This window comes from Gorilla gorilla, chromosome 9, assembly GCF_029281585.2.
Source record: "Gorilla gorilla gorilla isolate KB3781 chromosome 9, NHGRI_mGorGor1-v2.1_pri, whole genome shotgun sequence".
NCBI lineage: Eukaryota > Metazoa > Chordata > Mammalia > Primates > Hominidae > Gorilla > Gorilla gorilla.
In genome coordinates this window covers 79,718,707-79,736,812 of record NC_073233.2, presented here as the reverse complement: position 1 = coordinate 79,736,812, position 18,106 = coordinate 79,718,707, and the positions used below count along the sequence as shown (strand labels likewise).

At 39.4% G+C, this 18,106-nt stretch overlaps 1 protein-coding gene across 1 annotated transcript in view; it reads left to right on the top strand.

The window, feature by feature from the left end:
- The window catches only part of XNDC1N (XRCC1 N-terminal domain containing 1, N-terminal like), a 104,124-nt gene that overhangs the window by 74,463 nt on the left and 11,555 nt on the right, over window positions 1–18,106 (top strand). The gene's annotated exons all lie outside the window — the stretch shown is intronic.

Here is an 18,106-nt window from a genome sequence, read left to right as displayed (position 1 = left end):
ATTGTAGGAAACCAGATGGCTAACCCTTTCCTTTTTCTATGGCTCTCAATTTCACCAGAGGTTAATTAATACCTTTAGTTAATTTTATTTTTTGAATGGGGCCAAGAAGTAAAGCCATGTGGGTACAGAACATCCTTGTTGCAAAAGTCCTAGGGCTTGTAAGGAAACATTTCCATAATACACTGTTTTTTGTTTTTTTTTTTTTTGTTTTTTTTTGCAAGAGGGACAAGAGTGTTGTCTAAGGTCCATTTATGAAAAGCTATTTTTTTTTTTTTTTTTTGAGACGGAGTCTCGCTCTGTCGCCCAGGCTGCAGGCTGGAGTGCGGTGGCGCGATCTCGGCTCACTGCAAGCTCCGCCTCCCAGGTTCACACCATTCTCCTACCTCAGCCTCCCCAGTAGCTGGGACTACAGGCGCCCGCCACCACGCCCGGCTAATTTTTTGTATTTTTAGTAGAGACGGGGTTTCACCGTGTTAGCCAGGATGGTCTCCATCTCCTGACCTCGTGATCTGCCCGCCTCGGCCTCCCAAAGTGCTGGGATTACAAGGCGTGAGCCACTGCGGCCAGCCCTGAGGTGTTCTTAATCACATCTGAAAGGTGGATACATTTAATTCATATTGAAAACAAATATTTTTTCATCGTTATGGATCCTTTGTATAATTATTTCATACAACAAGACAAGTAAGATCAGGAGAGTTGAAAGATAAAAGACAGAGTAAAGTGCGCAGCTCATGTCAAAAGACTCTGAGCCTATACCTTAAAGAGATTCCCCTAACCTTTCACCCTAACCCACCACATAGCAACAAGATATTGAAAGCTTAAGAGCATGCCTTTAATCAAGAATCAATTGACCAAAATCCAACTTACCCAAAACAAATCTACCTTCTGTTCAATTTCTTATTGGCATATTTTCCTGAATTGATATTTTTTTAAATTTGTAAACTTTTATATATCGTGTCAGTCTTTTTTGAAAAATTCTATATACATATATAATATAACGTTTATATAGCTTTTATTTGACTACTTTTGATCATTTTCATGTTAGCTGATGTATTTATGAGCATTTGCTAATTTATTTCTTCATTAATAATTTATGCCTTAATAATTTTAGGTTTGCATAAATGTTCCAAAAGACTGATATTCAAAATATTTTTTGAAAAGTAGAACAAAGCCAGAGAATTTAGACTACCTTGTTTCAAGACAAAGCTACAATAATGAAGACACTGTGATACTGGAATAAGGAGAGACATAGTTCAACAGAACATAATAGAGAGGCAAGGATAAGACCATCATATGAATGGTCTGTATATGGGTAAGACCATATATATTTATCCATGCTCAGTGATTTTGACAAAGGTGCTAAGTAAAGTCTTTTTTTTTTTTATGCCCTCATTCTTGTTTATGTAACTAATTCAAGTAGTTCATGCACAGCTTTTTTACATGGATAAATTGTGTGTCCTGGGGGTTTAGTATACAGACAATTTTCCCAGGTATTCAGCATATTACTCAATAGGTAGATTTTCAATCCTCACCCTCCTCCCACCCTCCACCCCCAGGTAGGCCTTAGTGTCTGTTGTTCCCTTCTTTGTGTCCATGTGTATTCAGTGTTTAGCTTCCACTTTTTTTTTTTTTTGAGACAGAATCTTGCTCTGTTGCCCAGGCTGGAGGGCAGCGGCATGATCTCGGCTCACTGCAACTTCCGCCTCCTAGGTCCAATTGATTCTCCTGCCTCAGCCTCCTGAGTAGCTGGGACTACAGCTGTGTGCCACCATGCACAGCTAATTTTTTGTATTTTCAGTAGAGACAGGGTTTCACCATGTTAGCTAGGATGGTCTCAATCTCCTGACCTCGTGATCTGCCTGCCTCAGCCTCCCAATAGCTTCCACTTTTAAGTAAGAATATATGGTATTTGGCTTTTTGTTTCTGTGTTAATTTGGTTAGAATAATGGCCTCCAGCTGCATCCATGCTGCTGCAAAGGACGTGATTTTTTCTTTTTCATGGCTGCATAGTATTCCATGGCACATATATGCCACATTTTCTTTATCTAGTCCACTGTTGATGGGCATCTAGGTTGATTCCATGTCTTTACTATTGTGAATAATGCTGCAATGAACATACACATGCATGTATCTTTATGGTGGAATAATTGATATTCCTTTAGATATATACTAAGTAATGGGATTGCTGTGTCAAATAGTGCTTCTATTTTAAGTGTTTTGAGAAATCTTCAGACTACTTTCCACTATAGCTGAACTAATTTCTATTTCCACTAGCAGTGTATAAGCATTCCCTTTTCTCCAAAGCCTCACCAGGGTCTGTTATTTTTTGACTTAATAATATCTATTCTGACTGGTGTGAGAGGGGATCTTATTGTGGTTTTGATTTGCATTTCTCTAGTTATTAGTGATATTGGGCATTTTAAAAAATATGTTGGGTGTCTCTCTGTATGTCTGCTTTTGAGAAGTGTCCGTGTTTTCCAAATTTTTAAATAAAGGTTTTAATTTTTGCTTGTTGACTTAAATTCCTTAGAGATTCTGGATATTAGACTTTTGTCAGATGCATGGTTTGCAAATATTTTCTCCCATTCTGTAGTTTGCTGTTTACTCTGTTAATAGTTTTTTTTTTTTCTCTGCAGAAGCTCTTTAGTTTAATTCGGCTGCACTTGTCAATTTTTGTTTTAGTTGCAGTTGCTTTTGAGGACTTAGTCATGCATTATTTCCCAAGGCCAATGTCGAACATGATGTTTCCTGGATTTTCTTCTAGAATTCTTATAGTTTGAGGTCTTACATTGAAATCTTTAATCCATCTTGAGTTAGTTTTTCGTATATGGTGAAAGGTAGGCATTCAGTTTCATCCTTCTGCATATGGCTAGCCAGCTATCTCAGCACCATTTATTGAACAGGGAGTCTTTTCCCCATTGTTTATTTTTGTCAACTTTGTCAAAGAGCACATGGTTATAGGTGCACAGCTTTATTTCTGTGTTACAGCAATCTTTATCTCTGGAATAGAGATTCTGTTCCGATGGTCCATGTGTCTGCTTTTGTACCAGTCCCATGTTGTTTTGGTTTCTGCAGCTTTGTCATATAGTTTGAAGTCAGGTAGTGTGATGCCTCCAGTGTTGTTCTTTTTTGCTTAGGATTACTTTCACTCATCAGACTCTTTTTTTTTTGGTCTCATATGAATTTTAAAATAGTTTTTCTAACTCTGTAAACATGTCATTGATAGTTTGATAGGAATAGCACTGAATCTGTAAATTGCTTTGAGCAGTATGGCCATTTTAAGAATATTGATTCTTCCTATCCATGAGCATAGAATGTTTTTTCATTTGTTTGTGTCATCCATGATTTCTTCCAGCATTGCTTTATAATTCTCACTTAGAGATCTTTCATCATCCTGGTTAGCTGTATTCCTAGGTATTTTTATTTTTTCTTCCAGCTGTTATGAATGGGATTTTGTTCTTGGTGTGGCTCACAGCTTGGTGTATAGAAATGATATTGATTTTTTATACATTGATTTTGCATCCTGAAACTTTACTGATTATCAGGTCTATGGCCTTTGGGCAGAGACTATGGAATTTTCTCATTATAGAGTCATATCATCTGTGAAGAGAGATAGTTTGACTTCCTCTCTTTCTAGTTGGATGCCTTTTATTTCTTTCTCTTACCTGAGTGCTCTGGCTAAGATTTCCAGTCTTTCAACTAGTGGTTCTGGAGAGGGAGATACAAACGGAAGTCATATAACCTTTTATTATGTAGCCTGAGAAGTCAGAAAGCATCGTCTGCACTGTATTTATTAGTTAAGGCAGTTACAAAGGTTTGCCTCAGATCAAGCAGAGGGAACATAGACTTCACCTCTCAGTGGAGGATTATCAATGTTACATTATAAAAAGTTCTTGTGGGATGGAATACATATTTTTAGAAAACTACAACTTTTGGAAACGCATTTTTGAAAAATACAATGTGCCACTGTAGCTATAATTTCTTTTCAGTTTCAAAAATGTCAATTTTACGTGGTTCAATCCATTATGCTCTTGACTAAAATTGCCAGAATTTTAATGTCCTTCATTTTTAATATTGGGGATTGTTGTGACTAATAAGTAATAATAATAGTATAATGAATAAATTATATGGTACAAATAGTATAATAAAAAGGTTGTGGTGTAGTGACATCAGCAAAAATGGAATAAAAATGTTCAAAATTTTATCTCTTTATAGAATATACTAAAAAACTGGCAACAACTGTCAAAATAAAGCTTTTTAGAACTCTGAAAACTAACCTAAGGTTTTTAGCAATCTAGGGACTGCTAATTCTAGCAAAATATCTCATCTCAGTAAGAACATCGATTTGTGGTTTTTAACTTACCCTGTTTCCATTCTTCTCAGAGAAGCAGCAGTCTTGAAAATAATGCCCAGATTCTTAATACGAATGCCAGAAAAACAGAATGGACCTCATTCATGAAAAATTGATCTGCCTGTTGACTCCCTCAAATATATTCTCAAAAGCCTTGTTTTTTCACCTAATCTGGACCTCATGCAGTGGGAAAGCTGCTACTTGGTGTGGGGGGGTGTTAGAAAACATTTACAGAGAAACATCATAAATACTGCTGCCTGAACACTGGGGAAAACAATAGACTCAACAAAAATCTTGAGAGAAAGTACTGGGAATGAGATGCTTTGGGGAATATGGGCTTTGAAAAGCTTCAACATATTTCTGAGAACTTGCAAACTGTGTATGTCAAGGCTGTGTGCATGTTCAGTAAAAACCTGGGAAATTTCTACCTTCCCCGCACAAGCAGAAAGTGTAGGCCAAGGCAGAGTTGTAAACTGTCTGGCTGAGTGTTGAAAGCAGGGCCCAACACATACACAAAGCCCCTCTGCAAGTTCCAAACACATATGGAAATCTTTGTCAAATTATTAGCTGACCTCTAAGCTAATGGAAAAAATATTTTAATCGACATAGGTGACAAAAAGTAGAGACCACAAAGTTTATTCAGAAAAGATACTAAACAAATAACTACAATGAGGAGTACAACGTGGGGAGGAGGGAGAATCTTATTTCTAGAGTGGCCACATTATCATATTTAAAATGTCTGGTATTCAAAAAAAGTATGAGACATACAAAAAGAAAAAACTGAAGAAAGTATGGCACATGGAAAAGAAAAAATGCAGTTAATAAAAACTACCCCTGAGGAGATCCAGACATTGGCCTTAATAGAAACAGACTTTAAATCAACTATTTTAGATATGTTCAAGGAGCTAAAGGAAACGACATCTAAGGAACTAAAGAGAAACATGAGAATGATATCTCACAAAAACAGAGAATATCAATAAGAGAAATTTTTTTTAAAAAAACATGAGAATGATATCTCACAAAATGCAGACTATCAATAATTTTTTTTAAAAAATACATTATTTTATAATGTTCTTTTAAAAAGAAATCAAATAGAAATTCTGGAGTTGAAAGATAAAATAATGGAAATGAAAAATGCTCTAGAGGGCTAAACAGCAGATTTGAGGAGGTACAAAAAATTAGTGAACATGAAAATAGGTCAATTGAGATTATCCAGTTAGAGAAAATCTCAGTTAGAGAAAAGAATGAAGAATAATAAATGGAGCCTAATAGACCTGTGGAACACCCTCAAGATAACAACATATGCATAATGGAAGTTCCAAAAAGAAAAGAGAGAAAGAAATGTACAGAAAGTATATTTGAAGATATAACTGTCTAATACTTACCAAATTTTATGAAAAATTTAATCTACATGTACAATAAGCTCAATGTACTCTAGATGGATAAACTCAAAGAGACCACCCGAAGACATATCATAACCAAATGGCTCAAATCCAAAGCCAAAGAGTAAATCTTGAAAACAGTAGGAGAGAAGAGACTTATCATTTATAGTAGTTCCTTCTTATCCATTAGGGATACATTTCAAAACTCCTAGTGAATGCCTGAAACCATGGATAGTATTGAATCATACACATATTATGTTTTTTAATACATACTTACAATAACATTTAATCAAAGTTTAAAATTTGATAATTTTAATATATAAATTAGGGGGACTACTCTTGCATTTTGGGGCCATTATTAAGTAAAATTAGGGTTACTTGAATAAAGGACTGTGATAGTGTGACAGTCAATCTGATAACCAGGACAGGTGCTAATTGACTAATGGGTCAGTAGCATATACAGGATGAATATTCTGGACAAAGGAATGGTTCACATCCCAAGTGGGATGAAGCCAGATAGCATGAGATTTCATCATGCTACTCGAGTGGCATGCAACTGAAAATTGTTTATTTCTGAAATTTTCCATTTAATATTTTCAGGTGAAAGTTGACCATAGGTAACTGAAGCCATGGAAAGTAAAATTGCAGATAAGGGAAGATCAGTTATTAGTGATTCACAGTAAATTTACAGCTGACCTCTTTTAAGAACGCAGTGGGATGATAAAAAATTCTACGAGGAGTTATTTGGGCTGAAATGAAAGAACATTATATAGTAATTTCAAACACATAAAGGAGTAAAAATGCTGGTGTGTGTGTGTGTGTATCTTTAATAAAGGTAACTTTAGTATATATAAGCAATATCCTCTTTTCTTCTGATTTAAAAACAACTGCACATCACATTGCAGCATTACTCACAATACCAAAGCTATTGAAAAACCTAAGTGTTTATGAACAGATGGATAAAGGAATTATATACATAATAAAATATCACTCAGTTTTGTAAAGAAGTTTCTTTCATTTGCATCAACATGGATGAACCTAGAAGACATTATGCTAATAATAAATCAGGCACAGAAAGAAAAATACTGCATTATCTCATTTATGGGTAGACCCTAAACAAAAAAGCCCCACAAAAGCCCTAAGAAATAGAAACGTTAGAAAGAGGTGGGAGGTGTGTGGAAGATGGAAGATGAAAGCCAAAGGGTACAAGTTTCAGCTATATAAAATAAATACGCCTACAGATCTCATGTACAACACAAGAGCTGTAGTTAATAATGTATCATACTCCAGAAATTTGCCCAGAGTAGATTTTAGATACTTTTACCACAAAAAAGTAACTATGTGAGATGATGGATATGTTAATTTGCTTGATTATGGCAATCATTGCCCTAAGTATATACGTATATGTATATATACACAAACATAATATTGTATGTTTTAAATACAATAAAAAGAAAGTCAATGCATAAAGCAATAAATATAAACCTATGTTGGTGATCATACAGTGTATAAAGATGAGATGTGATTTAGGTTGGGCCCAGTTGCTCACCTGTAATCCCAGCTCTTTGGGAGGCCTGTAATCCCAGCACTTTGGGAGGCCGAGGTGGGCAGATCACCTGAAGTCAGGAGTTCGAGAGCAGCCTGACCAACATGGAGAAATCCCGTGTGTACCAAAAATAGAAAAATAGCTGGGCATGGTGGCAGATGCCTGTAATCCCAGCAAAAAAAAAGCAGTGGTTGCAATCCTAGTCCCTGACAAAACAGAGTTTAAACCAACAAAGATAAAAAAAGATAAAGAAGAGCATTACATAATGATAAAGGGATCAATTCAACAAGAAGAGCTAACTATCCTAAATATATATGCACCCAATACAGGAGCACCTAGATTCATAAAACAAATTCTTAGACACCTACAAAGAGGCTTAGACTCCCGCAAAATAATAATGGGATACTTTAACATCCCACTGTCAATATTAGATCAACAAGACAGAAAATTAGCAAAGATATTCAGGACTTGAACTCAGCTCTGGATCAAGTGGACTTAATAGACAACTACAGAACTCTCCACCCCAAAGCAACATAATATATATTCTAATCAGTGCCACATGACACATATTCTAAAATCGACTGCATAGTTGAAAGTAAAACACTCGTCAGAAAATGCAAAAGAACTGAAAATATAACAAACGGTCTCTCAGACCACAGTGCAATCAAATTAGAACTCAGGATGAAGAAACTCACTCAAAACCACACTACTACATGGAAATTGAACAACCTGCTCCTGAATGACTCCTGCGTAAATAATGAAATTAAGGCAGAAATCCAGAAGTTATTTGAAACCAATGAGAACAAAGACAACGTACCAGAATCTCTAGGACACAGCTAAAGCAGTGTTAAGAGGGAAATTTATAGCACTAAATGCCCACATCAGAAAGCTAGAAAGATTTCAAAAAATGACACCCTAACATCACAATTAGAAGAGCTAGAGAAGCAACAGCAAACAAATCCAAAAGCTAGCAGAAGGCAAGAAACACCTAAGATCAGAGCAGAACTGAAGGAGATCGAGATATAAAAAACACTTCAAGAAATCAATTAATCCACAAGTTGATTTCTTGAAGAAATTAACAAAATAGAGCACTAGCTAGACTAATAAAGAAGAAAGGAGAGGAGAATCAAATAAACACAGTAAAATGATAAAGGGGATATCACCACTGACCCTATAGAAATACAAACTATCACTAGAGAATACTATAAATATCTCTATGCAAATAAACTAGAAAACCTAGAAGAAATGGATAAATTCCTGGACATGTACACCCTCTCAAGACTAAACCAGGAAGAAGGTGAATCCCTGAATAGGCCAATAAGAAGCTGTGAAATTGAGACAGTAATTAATAGTCTACCACCCAATAAAAGTCCAGGACCAGACTGATTCAGAGCTGAATTCTACCAGAGATGGAAAACCAGCAAAAGACAAGGATGCCCTCTCTCACTGCTCCTATTCAACATAGTATTGGAATTTCTGGCCAGGGCAATCAGGCAAGAGAAAGAAATAAAAGTATTCAAATAGGAAGAGAGGAAGTCATATTGTCTCTGTTTGCAGACGATGTGATTCCCTATTTAATAAATGGTGATGGGAAAACTGGCTAGCCATATTCAGAAAATTAAAACTGGACCCCTTCCTTACACCTCATACAAAATTTAACTCAAGAGATGGATTAAAGACTTAAATGTAAAACCCAAAACCATAAAAATTCTAGGAGAAAACCTAGGCAATACCATTCAGGACATAGGCATGGGCAAAGACTTCATGACGAAAATGCCAAAAGCATTTGCAACAAAAGTCAAAATTGACAAATGGGATCTAATTAAGCCAAAGAGCTTCTGCACAGCAAAAGAAACTATCATCAGAGTGAACAGGAAACCTACAGAATGGGAGAAAATTTTTGCAATCCACCCATCTGACAAAGGTCTAATATCCAGAATCTACAAGAAGCTTAAACAAATTTACAAGAAAAAACAACCCCATTAAAAAGTGGGCAAAGAATACGAACAGACACGTCTCAAAAGAAGACATTTATGCGGCCAAAAAACATATTTAAAAAAAAGCTCAACATCACTGATTATTAAAGAAATGCAAATCAAAACTACAATGAGATACTATCTCATGCCAGTCAGAATGGTGATTATTAAAAAGTCAAGAAGCTATAGATGCTGGTGATGCTCTGGAGAAATAGGAATGCTTTTACACTGTTGGTGGGAATGTAAATCAGATGAACCATTGTAGAAGACAGTGTGGCAATTCTTCAAGGATCTAGAACCAGAAATACCATTTGTCCCAGCAATTCCATTACTGGGTATATACCCAAAGGAATCATAAGTCATTCTACTGTAAAGACACAAGCACATGTATGTTTATTACAGCACTATTTACAATAGCAAAGACATGTAACCAACACAAATGCCTATCAGTGATAGACTGGTAAGGAAAATGTGGTAAATATACACCATGGAATACTATGCAACCATAAAAAGGAATGACATCATGTCCTTTGCAGGGACATGGATGAAGCTGGAAGTCATCATCCTCAGCAAACTAACACAGGAACAGAAAAACTAACACCACATGTTCTCACTCATAAGTGGGAGTTGAACAATGAGAACACATGGACACAGGAAGGGGAATAACACACACCAGGGCCAGTCAGGGGATGGGGAGGAGGGGAGGGAGAGCATTAGGATAAATAGCTCATGCATGTGGAGCTTAAAACCTAAATGAGGGTTTGGTAGCAGCAGCAAACCACCAGGGCACAGGTAAACCTTGCAACGAACCTACACGTTTTGCACTTGTATCCCAGAACTTAAAGCAAAATGAAAAAATAAAAAAAAAGTAGTACAAGAAACTACTTGTACTACTTGATGGTGGTCATCAAAACACCACCTTCATTCTTCACAGTTAGAAAAAACAATTCTAAAATTCATATGGAACCAAAAAAGAGCCCACATATCCAAAGCAAGACTAAGCAAAAAGAACAAATCTGGAGGCATCACACTACCTGATTTCAAACTGTACTATAAGATCATAGTCACCAAAACAGTGTGGTACCAGGAAAATATATACATCAAAATATGTGCACTTAAATAACATAGCATCAAATTTATAAAACAAAAATTGAGCAACCTACAAGGAAAAATGAAAAAATTCCGAACTATAGAGGGAGATTATAACTTATTTTTCTTAGTCATTCAAAGAAAAAGAAGACTTTAAACATCAATAATACATTGGATGTTAATAAAAATTTACTATTTTTATGAAGTGAATAATTACAAAGAATTTCAACAACTACAGAATACAATTTTAATAGGACATATTGAATATGCACAAATATTGACCACATAACGATTTGTTCTACATGCCAAATCTTAACAAGTCAAATAACTGACACTCTACAGAAAGTGTTCATTTATCACATTGATATGAAATTATAAGAAACGGTTCTAAAACCCAGTTGATTAAAGAAAAAAATCTTAGTGAATAAAATATATTGAAATTAAAATATTACTTATTAAAACGTTTTGGATTCCATTGGTACAATATTAAAGAGGAAATTCAGAGTCATAAATGCTGATATTAGAAAATAATAATGGTGAGTCTTTGGCAATACCATCATGAACACTCCTGATCTCATCTGATCTCAGAAGAAAATAATAATAGAAAACCGAAACATCTCAGTCTTTGCAGTATGAATTACAAAGAAAATAAAATGCACAAATAAAAATAACAGGAAAAAAGGAAGCACCTTTAAATATGCAAAACCATTAAAGAAACTTGACAAAATTAACTCAAGATGAAACAGAAAATAAGAATGTTTTCCTGAATTAATAAAGCAAATAATTCTGTAATCAATAAAGCAACTAATTCTGTAATCAATAACCTCCCAAAAAAGAGGGCACTTAACTTATATTTTCAACAACATTTCAGAAATTTAAAAAATTGTAATTATATCCAACCTCTTCTAAGAAAACAAATAAAAAGGGACACTCCAAAACATCACATTTATCAAAACAATTTTTATTAAGATAATGTTCACATAACAAAATATTCACTATTTCAACCATTTTGATTTGTTTAATTTAATGGATGTTAGTATATTTACAATGTTGTGCAGCCATCACCACTATTTAATTCCAAAACCTTTCCATCACCCCAAAAAGAAACTCCTTCTCTAATCCCCAGAAACTACTAATTTGTTTTCTATCCCTATAGATTTGACTATTCTGGACATTACATAATTGGAATTATAAAATATATACCCATTTGTGTCTGCCTTCCATAACTTAGCATAATTTTTCAAGGTCATCCAAGTTATAGGATATATAGCTATTTCATTCCTTCTATCAATAAATAATACTGTATTATATAAATATACCACATTGTGTTTATATATTTATCAGCTGATGGGCATTTGGGTTATTTCAGCTTTTTTGCTATTATGAATAATGCTGCTATGAGAATTCACTGAGAATTTTTCAACTCTTACGTACAAACTATTTTCTTAAGTATATACCTAAGAGTGGAATTGCTGGGTTATATGGTAACTCTATTTTTAATTATTTAAGAACTGCCAACCTGTTTTTCAAACTGCCTCCACCATTTTGGTGATTTAAGGCTCTATTTTTTGTGCTGATGGGCCTCCTGCTGGGAGGTGGCGCTTTCCAGAAAGCATCCGCTGTAGTAGTGTTGAGAGATGACAACATGCTAGCAGCCCTCGCTGGCTCTCAGCACCTCCTTGGCCTCGGCGTCCACTCTGGTTGCACTCAAGGAGCCATTCAGCTCGCCGCTGCACTGTGGGGGCCCCTCTCTTGGGCTGGTCAAGGCCCGAGCCGGCTCCCTCTGCTCGCAGGGTGTGGAGGGAGAGGCCCTGGTGGGAGCTGGGGCAGTGTGTGGCCCATGTGGGCTGGTGCAGGTTCAGGGTGGGCGTGGGCTCAGTGTGCCCCACACTTGGGGTGGCTGGCCGGTGCCTGCTGGGCTTGACCGGGGGATGAGCTCTCTCTAGGCTGCTGGAGTGCCAGGGCTGGGTGCTGCAAAGTCCTGTCTGGCGAGTGCCATCAAGAGGTGAAGCCGGCTGGGCTTCTGGGCCGGCTGGGGACTTGAAGAACTTTTCTGTCTAGCTAAAGGACTGTAAATGCACCAATCAGCACTCTGTGTCTAGCTAAAAGTTTGTAAACGCACCAATCAGTGCTCTGTGTCTAGCTAATCTGGTGGGGGACTTGAAGAACTTTTGTGTCCAGCTAAAGGATTGTAAATGCACCAATCAGCACTCTGTGTCTAGCTAAAGGTTTGTAAATGCACCAGTCAGCACTCTGTCAAAACGGACCAATCAGCTCTCTGTAAAATGGACCAATCAGCAGGATGTGGGTGGGGCCAGACAAGGGAATAAAAGCAGGCCACTGGAGCCCACAGCTCAACAGGGTTGGGTCCCCTTCCATGATGTGGGAACTTTGTTCTTTCGCTTTTTGCAGTATAGCTTGCTGCTGCTCACTCTTTGGGTCCATGCCGCCTTTAAGAGCTGTAACACTCACTGTGAAGGTCTGCAACTTCACTTCTGAGGCCAGCCAGACCGTGAACCCACTGGGAGGAATGAGCAACTCTGGACACACCATCTTTAAGAACTGTTAACACTCACCAGGAGGGTCTGCGGCTTCATTCTTAAACTCAGTGAGACCAAGAACCCACCAATTCCGGACACTGTGGAGAGAGACCAGTGGTGGGCAGGGCTCCAGAACTCCAAAGATCATAAGTTCTTTGTCTTCTGCTACCAGGGTGGATATGGAAGGACCATCAGGTGGGGGCAGGGCTAGGTGTGCCTGAGCTCAGACTCTCTTTGGGGGGGGTCTTGCTTTGGCTGCTGTGGGGGATGGAGGTGAGATTCCCAGGTCACTGGAGTTGTGTACCTAGAAGGATTATGGCTGCCTCTGCTGAGTCATGCAGGTTGTCAGGGAAGTGGGGGAAAGCTAGCTTCCACGCACACTGAAAGGCTGATCTCACTCCCACAATGCCCCTTGCGATAGCCCGGGGTCTGTTCCCAGGCCGAAGGTGAATCTGGCTTGAAAACTTACCTGAGGCTTTCTGCCTCCCGACTGACAAAGAAATGGGCTTCAGTTCTTACCCTGCCTGTGAAGGCTGCAAGCAGGATTCACACCCTCCCCTGAGTTCTGGCCAGGAGGCTTCTCGCCGCATTCCATTTTTTATAAAGTTCAGCTAGAGAAGTCCTTGCCCCTGTGAAGTTTTACCCCCTGCTCCTCTGGCCACCCTCCTGATGGATGCCTGTGGTGCCAGGCAGGAATGGGTTACTTGGGGATCCAGCGGCCTTCCAGTGCCTTTCTGCTACTTCCTCTACTCCTGTATGTCTCTCAGCTCGGCTGTCTAACTTGACTCAGCTCCAGGTAAAGTCAGGAACTTCTCCCACAAACAGACTTTCAGCTTCTCCAGTGGGAGTGTGTGTTCAGGAGACGAGGGTCTCCCTTTCCCATTTCCGTGGTTAGGGGACTTAAAGTATTTGGGGTGTCTCCCAGGTCCTGCAAGAGCAGTCTGCTTCCTCCGGGGGGTCTGTGGGTCCTGTGAGGATTGCTAGTCTGTTCTTGCCGTCCATCTGGAGCTAAAACTCACAATGCAAGCCTCCACATGCTGCTCTGTCCAGAGCTGCCATCTAGTTCTGCCTCCTGTCTGTCATAATCCCTCATGACCCTTGAGCTTTTTTTTCATATGATTGTTGGCAGCATGTATATCTTCTTTTGAGAAGTGTCTGTTCATGTCTTTGCCTACTTTTTAAAGGTTTTTTTTTTTTTTTTTTTGTAAATTTGTTTAAGTTCCTTGTGGATGCTGTAGATTGGATCTTTGTCGAATGCATAGCTTGCAAAAATTTTCTCCCATTCTGCAGGTTGTCTTTTTACTCTGTTAATAGTTTCTTTTGCTGCCCAGAAGCTCTTTAGTTTAATTGCATCCCATTCATCAATTTTTGCTTTATTCACAATTGCTTTTGGTGTCATTGTTATAAAATCTTCGCCCATGCCTATGTCCTGAATGGTATTGCCTAGGTTGTCTTCCAGGGTTTTTATAGTTTTGTGTTTCACATTTAAGTCTTTAATCCATTTAATCCTGTATATGAAGACCGATCTTTATGTTTAGAAATTCTTTCATCTTCTTAATCTAGTCTATTGTTGAGGTTCTCAAATTGTATTATTTATTTTATTTATTGAATTATTCAATTTCTGCTGTTAAATTCCTTTTCACTCATTTTATGGATTTGTTTGATTGAAATCTGTTGCTGGAGAATTATTGTTTTTCCTTCAGAGATGCTATATTGCCTTGCTCTTTAATGTTTCTTATGTCCTTACATTGATATTTGAATATCTGGTAAAACAGTTGCTTCTTCTAATTTTGTAGATTGGCTTTGGTGGTAAAAGACTGACTTCTGTAGCTGTATCTATACTGTTGAATCAGTAAGACACTTTGCCTTTAGTTCTGGATTGGTTCAGTAGTTTAGACTTCTATGATTTCTTCAGCTATAATCAGCATCACTGATGTCTGTGAGCTCCTCAGTGTCTTAGCCTTCATTGTTGATGGAGGCTGTGGTGAGATTTTGCTGGGGAAAGACAGGCCAGGCAGTTTGGTCCTTGGGCACCAGTTGCATTGGTCTTTGAACTTGTGGGTGATTTATGTGGGCACTAGTGGTTGAAGTTTCAGACAGGCCATCCTTGGGCCTTCAGGTGGCTTTTTTTTTTTTTTTTTTGAGGAGGAGTTTTGCTCTTGTTGCCCAGGCTGGAGTGCAGTGGCGTGATCTCAGCTCACTGCAACCTCTGCCTCCCGGGTTCAAGCAATTCTCCTGCCTCAGCCTCCTGAGTAGCTGGGATTACAGGCATGTGCCTCCATGCCCAGCTAATTTTGTAGTTTTTTTTTTTTTTTTTTTTTTTTTTTTAGTAGAGATGGAGTTTCTCCATGTTGGTCAGGCTGGTCTCGAACTCCCGACCTCGGGTGATCTGCCCCCCCTCAGCTTTCCAAAGTGCTAGAATTACAGGCATGAGTCCGGTGGCTTTCTCAAGTGCCAGCAGTGACAGTGGTGAGCTAGGTAGATGGGCAGGCCCTCAAGACCCTGGGAGGCCTGTGTAGCATCAGCAATTGCAGTAGTCATAGCAGGTGAACTCTTGGGACCCCAGATGGCATGTGCAGACACCAAGAGTCATGGCAACATGATGGACAGAGTAGTCCTCAGGCTTTCACCTGGTGCAAATATGTGGGCACTGGTGGCAGCGGTGATGGCAGGCTGGGAAGTCCTATCCTTAGGCTCTCAGGAGACACACAGGTACTTGATGGTGATAGGCATGGTGGATTAATCCCCAGGCTTCCAGACAATGTGCACAGGCACCACCAGGCTGGGTGGGCTCATACTCAGGTCACAAGAAGGCATGCACAGGTGCCAATGACAGAGATCAGTGTGGGTTGATCCCCAGCCTCCTGGACAACGAGCTTGGGTAGTGGTAGTGACAGCAATGGGTGGGATGGGCATGTGTTCTGGCCCTGGAATAGTGCCCAGGCAGGTGAGTCCCCAGGTCCCCTGAGGAGGCCTGCAGGTGTGCAGTGGCCCTGCTCCTGGGGGTCAGGATTGCTGTCAGTGTCAGTGGCCCTGGGAAGGTGACACTCCACTTGTGAAGAGTGCCTGCTTCAGCTCCCTTTGTTCTGGGGGCAGCCTCCCTAGTGAATGGCACTGCCAGTTCCCTGGAGTGTAGGACACTTTGTAGGCTAGAGTGATGGGGACCAGCCTACACTGGTGAGTTCAGCTGGTATTGTGACTCTGCAGGCCTCTGGATGGACATGAGGGAATGTCACTGAGGGTCCAGAGATGTGGAGATGCAGGGGCTGTTGGGCCCCAGGGCAGGATGTAGTCTGGTGGCGGCTGGGCTCTCAAAATGGCACTGTGCCACAGCTGCCTGTGTCTGGGGGTGGGTGCAAACGATCCAGTGCCAACTCCTTCTCTGGGACAATGACCATCACATAGACTCCAGGCAGTTCCCTATAGTAGTCTCAGGGCCTGCGAGGGCTGAGAGACTGTCCCTTGGCTAGGATTGCAGTGTCCACAGTGGGAATATGGACCACTGGGGCTCTCTTTTTTACCTTTTCACCACACTGGAGAGCCTGTCCTGGCTTTAAGCTGATTCTGGCTGGGCTGCTGCTTCATTTTCCTTTCCTTCCATACCTCAGAGATTCTTTGTCACTTTGCTGCTGAATTCTAGTGCCCTCTTTCATGCCCTCTTCAAGGTATGATTATCTACTTGCTGTTTTGGTCTTTCTTTTGGGAGGACACAGTGCCTGGTACCTCTAGTCAGCCATCTTGAAGGCCACCTCCTAGCAATGAGAAGATAATATTCTATGTGACGGCTTTAATATACTTGTCCAAACGGCTTCTTTTCTAGGGAAGCACTTACTCTAAGGAATAAATGTTATATAGTGCAAAAATATATTAAAGGGTCAGTTGGTGATGTAGTTTCAAGAGTGGCACTGAGGAAAACTTGGCACTTCCACAGGGTTGAGTTGGTTGGAATATATCTCAGTCTCTGAGATTTTGAACCCAGTGTTTTGAACTTTTTGAGATTTCAAGTAGCCCATGTGACATAACTTAACATTCTTTCTTGGCCAAATCAGGCATGGTGAAAAATAAAATCCAGCTAATATACTTTTAAATATCTTGATTCTATACTCTTTCAATAACCAAGGGGAAGCCCCCCACTACTTTACACAAAAAAGAAAACTCTATGAATGAGAATCTCTTCACACAAAGCAAATAAAGTTGTGTCTAAATGGAGCAAAATGGTGACAGGTGGTAAAAGCACTCAGTGGCTGTTGTAGGTACAATAATGTCCCCTCTGTCTCCCGCCAAAGCTATCCACATTCTAACTCCTGGGTCCTGTGAATATGCCACCTTGTAAGGCAAAGGGGAATTGAGGTTTCATGTGAAATTAAGGCTGTTAATCAGCTGACCTTAAAATAGGGAGATTATCTTAGATCATCCAGGTGGGCCCGATGTAATCATTGAGTCCTAAAAAATGGAATAGTGGGGAGAAGATGAATTCAGAATGATGGAATGTGAGGACTCAACGCTCCTTTGCTGGCTTTGAAAATGGATGAAGGAAGCTATGGTGCACAGGAGTAACCTGCCATTGCTGGGATAAAGGTGCAGGAAGAAAACTGCAGAGCTTCCAGAAGAATGCTCAGCCCTGCTGACACCTTGATGTTGGCCCACTGAGATCCATCTGAAACCTGCAGCCTATAGAACTGTCAGATAATGCATTTGTGTTGCTTTAAGCCACTAAGTTTGTTGTAATTTGTGATAGCAGCCATAGGAAGCCAATGCAGTGTTTTAAAAGATGGAAGAAAATGCTGAATGATTATGCCCAGAAAAAGCTGGGGACTAAAGGAATTCCCTGAATCTTGGCCAGGCATACATGTACAGACCCAGGGAATTGCCTTTGAAAAGGGTGCTAAAGAAATTGCCTTTAATCTGAGCGCACCTCTTTTTATAATTTAGATTTCTGGTGAAGTCTGGTTGATGTGATTGTGCAATTTTCCCATGTGCTGCACCTTTATCAGGGAGAGACAGACCTCTGCAAGGCTGCATGGAATAGAATGGTGCATTTTCCCAGTAAAAAAGGGGAGTGGTCTTCCCACACTCAGGGTGAAGGGTTACAGTGCAAGACAAAAGCAATAGGTATGGTGAAAGTTCCCCCACCCTGCTGTAGGTCATTTTCAACTAAGAGCTCATCTAGATGGGATAGAAGGATACTGGAAACCAAACAGTAATCAAGTCATAACATGTAA